Source organism: Priapulus caudatus, unplaced genomic scaffold (genome assembly GCF_000485595.1).
Source record: "Priapulus caudatus unplaced genomic scaffold, Priapulus_caudatus-5.0.1 Scaffold435, whole genome shotgun sequence".
Taxonomy (NCBI): domain Eukaryota; kingdom Metazoa; phylum Priapulida; class Priapulimorpha; order Priapulimorphida; family Priapulidae; genus Priapulus; species Priapulus caudatus.
In genome coordinates, this window is record NW_014577496.1 from 241,172 (window position 1) to 253,545 (window position 12,374).

Consider the following 12,374-nt stretch of genomic DNA (forward strand, 5'->3'; position numbering starts at 1 on the left):
GGTTATCCACCTCTCTTTCTGGTTATCCACCTATCTTTCTGGTTATTCACCTCTCTTTCTGGTTATCCACCTCTCTTTCTGGTTATTCACCTCTCTTTCTAGTTATTCACCTCTCTTTCTGGTTATCCACCTCTCTTTCTGGTTATCCACCTATCTTTCTGGTTATTCACCTCTCTTTCTGGTTATCCACCTCTCTTTCTGGTTATCTGCCTCTCTTTCTGGTTATCTGCCTCTCTTTCTGGTTATTCACCTCTCTATCTGGTTATTCACCTCTCTTTCTGGTTATTCACCTCTCTATCTGGTTATCCACCTCTCTTTCTGGTTATCCACCTCTCTTTCTGGTTATCCACCTCTCTTTCTGGTTATCCACCTCTCTATCTGGTTATTCACCTCTCTTTCTGGTTATTCACCTCTCTTTCTAGTTATCCACCTCTCTTTCTGGTTATCCACCTCTCTATCTGGTTATTCACCTTTCTTTCTAGTTATCCACCTCTCTATCTGGTTATTCACCTCTCTATCTGGTTATCTGCCTCTCTTTCTAGTTATCTACCTCTCTATCTGGTTATTCACCTTTCTTTCTGGTTACCCACTTCTCTTTCTGGTTATCTACCTCTCTTTCTGGTTATCCACCTCTCTTTCTGGTTATCCACCTCTCTTTCCGGTTATCCACCTCTCTTTCCGGTTATCCACCTTTCTTTCTGGTTATTCACTTCTCTTTCTCGTTTATAGCTGTTATAGAAACCAAAAGCCGAAACACATCAAAGGTTTTATTTCATTGTACAGCGTATTTTGTTGTCATCCTGTAGTCTCATGTCTTCTACATCTGCTGTCGCTGCTGACGATGATTCTGTATTATGGCTACAGGATCCTACCTAGACAACAACAAAATCATCTCTGGTAAACAAGCTTATACTTTGATTTAGCTTAGTTTTCGTTGGTGCCACCCCAATAAACGTTAGACGGTGTGAAATGGTAACATAGTGGAACGCTATCTTATATAAAGTTATATTATTAGTGCAACGGTGTGTTATTTTGTGAGGGTGCGTGTGTGCGTGCATGCCTACGTTCGTTCGTGTCTTCCTGTGCTTTGTGTGCGTAAGTGGGCGCGAGCGTGGGTGGGTGCGTGCATGCGTATATGCGTGTGCGTGCGTGTGTGTGTCAGTATGCGCATAAGGTGCCTGCGTGCGTGTTTATGCGTGTGTGCGTGCACGTGCGTGTTTGTGTGTGTGTATGCGTGAGCGTGTGTGTGTGTCAGTATGCGCATAAGGTGCGGGCGTGCATGCGTATATGCGTATATGCGTGCGCGTGCGCGTATGTGTATGTGTATGTGTATGTGTATGTGTAGAGGGCCTACATCATAGTTAGGTTCCTGAAGGTGACTTTACTTGAACCGAAACGTAATTCTAAATGTGTAACTGTTATGCTTTGTAATTTTTACGAGAAGTGATTACAAAATTGTATATATATATATATTATAAAAACGTAGAGATATCAATAGTCTATAATAGAGACTCTATTATGGACTCTTGATGATATATATACACCAATTCCCCATTAACGTCGTAGTTAGACTCCTGAAATCGCAATTTTAACCGAAATAAGGTTAAAAGAAGGGTTCTGCCATCTGATCGCGCTTTGATATAAACGTCACATGCTTACCTTAGTCTCATTGGTTGGCGTAGGATCGAATATAGTCATAGTGACTTGTATAGAATATGTATTCCAATGTTCCGTTTCCTAGAAAAAAGATAATTTTCCCTGTATTAATAATCGAGTGTTGACCTTTCTCACGAGGGTTTACTCATGATCAGTAGCAGTGTGCGTACTTGAGGTAAAAGTCCATCCTGAGTATTATTGACATTAGAAAGGGGACTATGTCTTATATTGTTCTTGTTAAAAGCAGATTGGACTGGTTGATAGTCGCCATCAGGGCGCGAAATTAGCACCGGCCCACCGGCATATGCCGGCAAATTATTTGGAGGGCCGGTAACACTGGCAAAACACCAGCCCTCCGAGCCGGTGGTTTCAGCCGTGTTAGTAAATACCTACATTTTTATTTATAGCCTACATTATTTATAGCAAATAGCCTACATTAATTTACTGTTTTACCTGAAAGATATCACGCCATAACTTATCAACATTTTACAAATTTGAAATTGCGAATGCAAGCGTGAAACATGACATTGATTTTACAAACAAATTTGTGAGGGCTGGTAAAAATTACTGTTACCAGCCCTCTGGGCCGGTGCCAAAAATCTGAATTTCGTGCCCTGAACATAATATCAGAAGTAGATAATAGGGAATTCCCTATTATCTACTTCTGATAATATTGAACATGATAGTGTCCAGTGTGCAGTAAACCTCTATCCGAGTCACACTCGATCATAACATGGTCATGTACACACGTATACAATCGTAATAAGAACCCATGTAATCTCTCACGCACACTATATAAGACACACATAAGCGAAATACCGAAAGTGGCCATAATAGACAGGTGTCGATTCTATAAAAATTGGTTTAACCATGTAGCTGCCAGTCAACAGAAACGCCATAAATGTCCTCTATAAGCAGGTGGCTGTTATATGGAGGTTACTGCCACACACAGGTTGACTATATAAGCAAATGCGATGACCATGTTGTTCTCAGGTAGCGAAGTCGTGGGCAGTCACCGCGGCGCGTGTTGACATAAGCTTACCGAAATAACCGAGCGAACCGGAGAAAACATGGGTTTGTCATCGGCTCACCGATCACTGTATCGTTGGTTACCTGTTCGCGTTCTTCCACGAGGCTGCGTTTCCACTGCGATTGTTGGCGGGCGTCCGGTGATGACGATCGTTGACGCTTGAGCGGTGCGCTCGCCTCAAACTCTGTATCTACTTTCACTGACATGGCTTCTGGTAGTGCTTAGATATACTTGCTCAACTTCTGCTTTATTTTTTACGTATTGCAATCTGGAGTATAGCAATGAGTGGCTGAATGAATAGAAATCGGTGACTGAATACGCAGACGCTCGACGTTGCCGCGTGCGTCCGCTCTGGCAGGTGTTATACAACTTGTGTGAAGTTAGCTCTAGTACTATAGCCCGCGTACATTTGCCGCATGGGCTATAGTACTAGAGCTAGTGTGAGGTTGGCTTATAAGTAAGCGGATGCGGTAGCTTGATCTGTTTGTGATGTGACGTATGCACGTGGGTGCGCCTCGCATGCGCGCACACGTGCACATGCACAAACGTAAAATTCCCCGCACACGGTGCACATGCATTGGTCGACAAGTCGCGCAGTGAGCTTATATTTCATAATCTGCGCATGTTGCTCCGCCCAGTTATACGCGTATAGCTACAGTCGGTTGTTCACACGTCCGCTATATACGCATACGAAATGCGTATAGCTATACGAAGTACGTACGAAACGCACCTTTTTGGTCAGAATAGCTATACGCGTTTCAAACTGAGTATAGCTATACGTGGTCATTCACACGAGGAAAATTTGTCCTGAGTACGTACGAAACTGACTACCTCAGTGATCAGTGGGGGGTTTAGATACCTTTACGCCGCACTGTACGCGTGGTGAGGGTGCATGACTGAGATTAGTGCATAGAATATTTATAGATTAGCTTACTATATGCCGAGCCGATCTCGTTAGAATTCAGATTGATGACATAATAAGCGCGATATGTAATTCTGCGAAGAATCATGCGCAAAGAAAACCACGCCGAAAATGTTTTCCATGATGCATATAATAACGCGTCCAATGCTCAGCAGAGAAACAAAAGCAGCACTTACCTCAGCTCGTTGTTCGGTTTGTGTCTCTGTTGAGATTATACTTCTTTATATAGGCTATAGTGTGGTTTTTCCCTTATACATTTCCGGTAAAATATCTCAGGCAAATCCGTAGACAGTATAGGTTGCGTCATTTATAGATAAAAACAATAACAACATCTCTTCCGGTACTATTTGGAAGCGATACGCTGTTTGCAGGTGTTGTTTGCTATCAGGGGCATATCTAGGTTTTAACTAAGGTGGGGGTTTACCTGAGGTGATTGGCCTACACACCCCAGTGTGCCGAAGGCACACCTTGCTACCCCCCCCCCCGTAGATCCGCCACTGGCTATATTGATGCAAATCAATGGGGTTCTGTGCAAATCTGTCATCAGCTTTGTGGCAACATTATTGCATTGAATTGTTTACCGACGGCGTGCTGGCGTTTACCTTTGTTCGATGGATAGCGTAACCTCAATCGAAAGTGGTGACGAAAGATTACCTGCAACAAAAGTACGGCAAGGACCAGGCTGATCTAAAAAATGGTTTGCTGGACCGTAACCCGGCCGACCTAGTAGTAAAAATCATGTGCGCGGGGAGGAGGGAGGGAGAGGCAGAGAGAGAGAGAGAGAGAGAGAGAGAGAGAGAGAGAGAGAGAGAGAGAGAGAGAGAGTACGTTATATTCTAAGCTGCTAGTAGTAGTGTATTTCTACTGCTAGGTATAGGTTATATTCTACTGCCTAGGTATGGTATATTCTACCCTGGCTCGGTATAGCCTACTAGTACAAGGTTTCCCAAGTGTGATTATTGTTTTTCAAACCTTTTCAAGGCAATGTTATTTTTTAAAGCGAATCTGTGACAAGGTCGTTTTAGCATATTTAAATTGTCATCATATAATACCTTAGATTCATATATAAAGTAAAAATAAGTTTTGTTTTTAGCACCTTAATCACTGTTTAAACGCAATGCCCTTCCTATAAACTTTCATTGAGCCAATCGCAGCCCTGTTGAGCTGGTGAATTAAAGATCTTCTTCAGCCTCCAACGCCAATGGTAGAGTCCATTAGTAGACAATGACAAGTGAATTATTTGGATTAAATTTAACATTTTTATTCTGATATATTGGATTAGGGTTCAGTCAGCTAGATAACCAGTAAATGAAAGATTGCTTTGTATCGTAGGGTCAAAATGTAAAATTCCAGGAATAGACATAAAATAAGGACTCTGGACTAATTTCCAAGGACTTTCATGATATTGGAAGGACTTTCTCAGGGGCTGTGGGGACCCTGCAAGGTCGTAAATATCTTATACAGCACGATATCCTGTGAAGTGGCAATTGCATGATAATCATAGATAAACTGGGTCCGTCGAACACAGAAATCAAGAAAAGACAGAGATTTTAACTTTGTTTTAAAAGGTTTTTCTATTTAATAACACTTATCATAAAAGTATCTACAAACAAGGTAACCGTCGTATAAAAGCTCAATCTCAAAGCATGAATGGGTTATTTTGAATCAGAGGTCCAATCATCATCGGTAAACATGACGAAAATTTTAGGATGCAATCAATTTATTCGCAGTGCGCGCTAATGGCACCATTCCTCTTTATAACTGTATGATATTATGGTCTGCTCTCACAGTCCACATCGGTCCACGCGCGCACACACACCGCTGTGGACTAAACAGCAACAGATAATTAGAGTTAACACCACATGTTGGCTGGCTGTTGTGTTGCTGGCTGGCTGACACTGCTACTGCTGTTCTTACTGGCTGCTGCTTGCTAGCTGCTGCTATCCATGCACACACTGCATGTCATCCGACGGTCGTCCACATATGCGGCCGAGTCAAAAACCACAAAACCTGGCCCACTGCTCTTCACATTGGGTCGAGAGGGAGTGAGGCGATTCGTGCGCAACGACGCTACGTATTTCATGCTATCAGTTCGATCATCAGTCACTCTACTCTCCCGGCGCGACTGAGGCATAGCTGCTCTGCGCCTTTCGCCACACGCTTCATAAGGCAACTCTTGGTTTGGCAACTGAAAAATGGATGACAGCTAATTAGGAGAGTGTCAGCGACTGCAGTAGGACGATTCCTTGACAATTTTATAGACTGAATTACGATATTATTAATATCACGAATAAAATTACTAGATGCGAGCAAGTCACGACAAGTAGTGACCGATTTATAATACTGAAATGCGATATTTTATTATTATTCCCTAAGTGCTGCCACGAATGAATTACTAAGTGGAATATTTTTCTGATATTTAAAAATAAAAGTCATAGTATATAATTTCTAATACTGAATATGATATTTATATTATCAATTACCAGAAATGGAAATGACTATTCTAGTCGCGACTATTTATTCTCGGCCAGTATATACGCACGCAAATAGACGCAATAACTAGACATGCACTTAAACATGATGTGAAACGTCTAACTACGATTTAGTAGACACGCTTCCCTCCTGCTTCATCTGCAAATGCTGGTCTCCAGAGAGAGAAAATCGCTAGTTCGTCGCCCTGCAGGGTCTGAGCAAATTTCTCTAGTTTTGATATTAGTGAAGGCAAACACATTCATCCATCTGTGCTGCAAACACAAAATACTTCATATTAACAGTCGCTCCGCAAAGTCCAAAAGTCCTATGGTTAGTACGTCGGAGTGCAAACTGATGTTGCATAAATAGTGTTGGTCGGCCCTGTAGCGATGTTTGATGTAGTATGGATGAAATGGAGATGCGAAACGGTTGAGAGGGAGTTGTTGTTACATGTGGCAGCAGGTGTGGTTGTCCGGAGCGCGGCAGACGTCTTTTGTTATCAGAATCGCATACAGGGAAAGGGTTTTGGTTGTGAAGAGGTCGGATGTGAGTGCGCGAGCACGCGTCTGCATGCCTCTGTGGCGAGTGTATGTGGTTTTGAGAACCTATATACTATTTGCTGAACACAACTGCTTGGAGTTTGGAGTTTCATTATTCATCCAACAGATCTACATTTAAGCGGGTAACGTCATCTTCGTCGTTTACAGTGGGAGTCTGTGATTAGTATGTGGGAGTCTGTGATTAGTATGTGGGAGTCTGTGGTTAGTATGCTGGGAGTCTGTGGTTAGTACGTGGGAGTCTGTACATAGTACGATGGCGGTAGAGTCCTTGTTTTGACAGACTGATAAATGTAACTGCTATTTGGTCCGTTCCTGGTCCGTGTCTGCTCCGTGTGTTTTGGCCTATTAATGCGTTTAGACTCACTGTTTTATCGTTTTATCGCATTTGTAGTGGGAACACATAGGAGCCAGTGAAAATATAGCTTATCTCAGTTAGATCCAAAATACGCTTATATAATATTACACTGACGAAATCTTCGTCATCTCTCCGATAGACTTCCTCAAGAGTTCCTGATGTTAATGAGATTTAAAAAACTTATTTTCATGTGAACTATAGAGATCCGAAACTACTAAAAAATTTTCTTATTTTTTTTATTTCCAATTTCATTTAGTGGACACGCCTCGGAGTGTTACAGTACCACGGCAAAATGGCTGCCGTCTTTTTTCCTTTTTACCTCTTCTTCCGCAAAATTGAGGCTTCATCGGCTGGAGTAGTTTGTCGGGCAGATTCGATGAGGAGGCACACTGTGGGAGAGCGTCTGCCACATAAACAAACGCAGAGAACAATTAGAGAACAACGATGAGCGTTACGAAACTAATTACAACAAGCTATGAGAATAAAGCTACTAAAGAACACTGAGCGAGCGTTAACAACAGAGATAGTTAGGATAACGAATGCGAGAGACTAGTTAGAGACAACGCGAGCGTTAACTAAACAGAGATTTAGGATACGAACTGAAGATATTAGATACTGACATACATGTTCAATAAGAACAAGACTAAAACAGTGATGTTTCCAACTCTGTAAGCTGGGCTCGTCTGTAGAAAAAACTTGAGCCAAACTAGGCCGTAGTAGTAGCTCAACTACAGAAACAGAGTAGTACCTCTAACACACACAGAACGCAGAGAGAACAAACAGAGAAGAAACTGGAACGGAACTAGAACAGATTGCAGAATCCGGACATGCACAGAACAACGAAGCGTGCCGGCTCGAAGAGCTTTAGGGTTTCATGGCCGGTAAATTTGGAAATAGAAGCACCGTAAAAGCGCGCGAAAATTGAAAGTCCAAGACCGTCTAACACACCCAGCCATACACTTTACGCTCGCGGCACGCTCCACCATCCCACCTGCCACGGTTGACTCGCAATTTTGGCTGTACAGTTGTTCTATTTTCAATTTAGGGCGGATGAACGCCTAAAGCTCTTCCGAGGCGGCCCGTTCCGTTGTTCTGTGTCCGGGACTACGTCGAATCTGCTCTAGTTCGCTAATTCATTCGTTCCTTCTCTGTTTGTTTTCTAATCGTATCACCCCATAACCGTGCCCCCGCACACCCCCACCACGCCCGCTCGCCCGAGCGCTCAAACGTACCATCCGTCGGGGCGAGCACGATGCTTGCGTGAGGGCCGCGGCGTTGAAGCTTGCTGGTGTCCGTTCTGGCTGTGGAGCATGCGGAGGCGGCGAATCCGCTGCGCTCACGATACGCTCCGCGATCGTCCTACCAGTGCTGCTCCAGCTGCTGAGGCGAGCGGCGCTCAGCCGTCCGTCATCCTGCTCCCCCTGCCAGCAGAGACAACATGAGGGAAGGTGAGTGGCAGTCAAGTAGACGCTAGGTTAGTAGTAGTTACAGCAAAAGTGCTCTGTGCTATGTAAGTAGTAGTTACAGCAAAGTAGCAGTAGCTCTGTGCTATGTAAGTAGTAGTTACAGCAAAGTAGCAGTAGCTCTGTGCTACTGCTTAAGTGTAGTACAGAAATAAGGCAGTAGCTCTGTGCTAATGTAAATGGTGTTAACAGAGCAAAGTAGCAGTAGCTCTATGCTACTGTAAAGTAGTAGTAACGGACAAGACAAAAGCATAGTAGGAAGAGCAGTACAGTGGACTCCCCGAGATACGATTTAAGTTCGTTCCACGCAGATTCTATTCGATATCTCGAAATTCGTATGCCGGCCGGGTTCGTATCTCGGGGGCCACTGTATACAGTAAGTCTGTGCTATGTGAATTGGGCTTATGCGCCATTTCGTACGTTTGTTTTCATACTCTATAATGAAGCAGGAGCTTCAAAGACGCTTCCACATATAACATAAATACCATAATAATAAGGCAAGTACAAACGTGGCAATGATTAAAATAATATCATCTTTTGCACTGATTTTATGTTTGGTCGCTTGAAGATCTACGAGGGAAGCAGCACCGTTTAAAGAAGATATAATCTGGCTAGGATTTTTGATCTCTCAGGGGATTGGTGCATGACTGACGCTATTCTTCTTGCTGCCTGCTGGTAAGAGTGAACCGAGCTTAAGTAGCATATACAAGGTAATGCTGTGGCCTGTCCCGCGTCCATATATGGATGGATGAGTGTACTGAACTGGACGCTCTGTAGTGATCTGAAACACATATATAATATTGAAACGTTATAATACCCCATTAAAGATTCAAACTTTTTAAAACCTCTCAACCATAGGCAACGAGGCTAAAAGTCGAACACATTTTTACTTCGTAACACAAATCAACAAATGTAAAAGAACCTAAATACGCAACCAGGAAGTCATGTCACTTGTTAGATTTGCTCAGACCTATCACAGAAAGCGAGTCTGCGTGAATACACGATTCAAATTTGCATCTACCTTTCTCTCGCAAGTGTGCTGATCGCCTCAGATCTTTCAGGGTTGCTCGCAACTGACCGAATCAGTGATTGCCGAAGCTCTGGCATGTTTTTCTTGTTAGCCAAATTAACAGGGCATGCAAGTGGCTTAGCCGCAAATACCCCTTTTGGGTGAGACTATCTAGGCACTGACTTGGCACATATGCATAGAGGCTGAAAAATGCAACGCAGCATGAATTCCTGGACGTTTCAGGCCATTGGTACATGGAAGGCAAAAAGAAAACCGCACCCAGTGCCTTGATTAATATGCGTGATATTGTTTTTTAAATATAAATAAATAAAGCACATCCTTCGTTAACGGTTATAATACTATATTCGGGAATCGTAATCTATATTCTGTATTCGGTTAATTCCAAGTAAACGGATTAAATTCTACTCGGGTTCATATCATGCAAAAGTAGATATAAGGGAACCTTCCTATTATCTACTTCTGATTATAGCATATAATTGGTACAATATCAACACGATTTCTTATCTATAAAGCCATAGATCAAGTGGCAATGTATTTTTGTTCTACACAGACACGTCGTAAACGAGATAGCTTTGAATGATGCCGCGTGTGTGGGCTTTAGGTACAACGCGGGATGAGATATTTCTTTGGGCTTAAGTTGGCCGCCAGTAAATCACGCACGTGCGATATAATAAGGGCGAGTACGTACGCGCGCACACACAGAAAAGAACGAGCTGGATAACTAGAAAGAGAGTGGATAACCTGAAGAGAGGTGGATAACAGAAAGATAGGTGGATAAAACTAGAAGAGAAGTGGATAACGACTGAAAGAGAGTGAATAACAGAAAGCGAGTGGACTAAACAAGAAAAGCAGAAGGTGAAGTAACCAGAAAGATAGGTGGATAACGCAGAAAGAGAGGTGGATAACCAGAAGAGAGGTGACATACTAGAAAGAGACGGTGAATAACAGAAGAGCAGGTGGATAACGAAGAGAGATGGATAACCAGAAAGAGGTTAAGATAACCAGAAGAGAGATGAATAACGCAGAAGTGATCCCTGCTTATTATCCTCCGACGAGATATGAGTGCCGCTGGCTATGTACGTATATGAACCGTACCTGCTCGGAAACGATTGCTGGCGTTGCTCGCCTCAGTCAGCCTTGTTCGGGCGGATCCCAGCACGAGCATCACGCATCTAGATCTCTGTGTCGACGTAGATTTCCCAATCTTTGGTCTTGTCTGAAAAAAAAAACAGAATCGGCTGAAATGTAGCGGGAATGTCCCCTCGTTTTTATTCCTTCTGTTTTTCTCTTCTCTCTTTCATTTGCTATCCACTTCTCTCTCTCTACTCTATGCACTATCATTTCCATCAATCTTCCATCTCACCCATGTGGTACTACATACACACACGTGGTGCGGTCGGCGGCGTTGTGGAGCACAGCAGCGCACCTATTCACTTGGCCCCCTGCCCCCCACACACAATCACACACATTGAACAGCATCTTGCCAACCTCCTACCATCAATTCCCTCATGTCAAGGCTGTTTTCTGACTCTTCTTTACACGCCAGCTCACCTGACCCCTCTCCCCCATATACTACCACGTCCTGCGCCACCACCACTTAGTCCTTGTCTAAAAACAGCAACGTTTACCCCCAACCCCTTTCCTTCAGCTCACCTTACCGCGCTCCTCACCCCCGTCATCTCACTCGCTCACTCTTCCTCCCCTGCACTCCTCCTCGCCCTCCCTCCTCCTCCACCTGCTTTCACTCCCATCCTCCACCTCCACCTCCCACTCATCGCGCTCCTGCGCTCTCTTCGCTCGTCCCTCCGCGTCTCCTCCTCCTTCTCCTCCTCCTCCTCCCTCTCCCTCCCTCCTCCACGTTCCTAACTCATCCCTCCTCATTCTCTTCCTCTCTCCTTCCCGCCCACCTCCACCTCCTCCCTCTCCTCCTACCGTAAATCCTCCTCCTCTACGACTTCCATCACGCCTCTCCTTCGCCCGGCAGGCTCAGCACCTCCCAGGGTCTATGCCATGAAGCGAAGCAGCTTCTCTGCAGACGCGTGACTGCTGTCTCACATCATCAGTTAGAACGAGCTCTCAGGAGCGTGAGACGGCAACTGTAGCGAGTTTGTTGAGGCGCTCGCGGAAGCCGCACAAACTCCCAGCACCTGCGAACAAACATAAGCGGCGGGAGATCGTTTAACTCACCTACGAACCAATGCTCCTCTTTTCTGCTTTCTATCTGTTTATTTCTGTCTCACACACAATCTCTCTCTCTATAGTCTTCGCTATCGTTCTCGCTTTCTTTTTCTCTCATCTCTCCGATAGACGGTCAAATGTATTAAAGGTTCATAGTAACTCGCGTGAGTGGTGGTGTGGGCTCTCTCTCTCTTCCATCAGACACTCTCTCTCCTTCTCACTTTCTCTCACTCTCTCGTTCTCTCTCTTCTCTTCTGCTCTCTCTCTCTCTCTCTCGGTCTGTCTCTCTTCTCTCTCTCTCTCTCTCTCCTCTTGCTCTCCCTCCCTCCTCACGCTGACGCACGATGATTATTTACTACTAGTCGGCCGGGTTAAACGGTCCAGCAAACCATTTTTTAGATCAGGCCATGGTGCTTGCCGTACTTTTGTTGCAGGTAATCTTCGTCACGCACTTTCGAGTGAAGGTTAGCTATCACATGCGAACAAAGGTATATATAACGCCAGCAGCCGTCGTAAACAATTCAATGTCAATAATGGTTGCCACAAAGCTGGGATGACAGATTTTGCACAGAACCCATTGATTTGGCATCAATATAGCTAGTGGCGATCTACTGGGGGGGGGGGGGAGGGGGGGGTACAAGGTGGTGCCTTCGGCACACTGGGGTGTGTAGGCAATCAACCTCAGGTAAACCCGCAAAATTAGTTAAA

General features: G+C 44.3%; 1 protein-coding gene across 1 annotated transcript in view; it reads left to right on the forward strand.

Annotated features, from left to right (window-relative positions):
• The window catches only part of LOC106810356 (N-alpha-acetyltransferase 25, NatB auxiliary subunit-like), a gene marked incomplete at its 5' end in the record, with an annotated part of 43,191 nt that overhangs the window by 21,911 nt on the left and 8,906 nt on the right, over positions 1-12,374 (forward strand).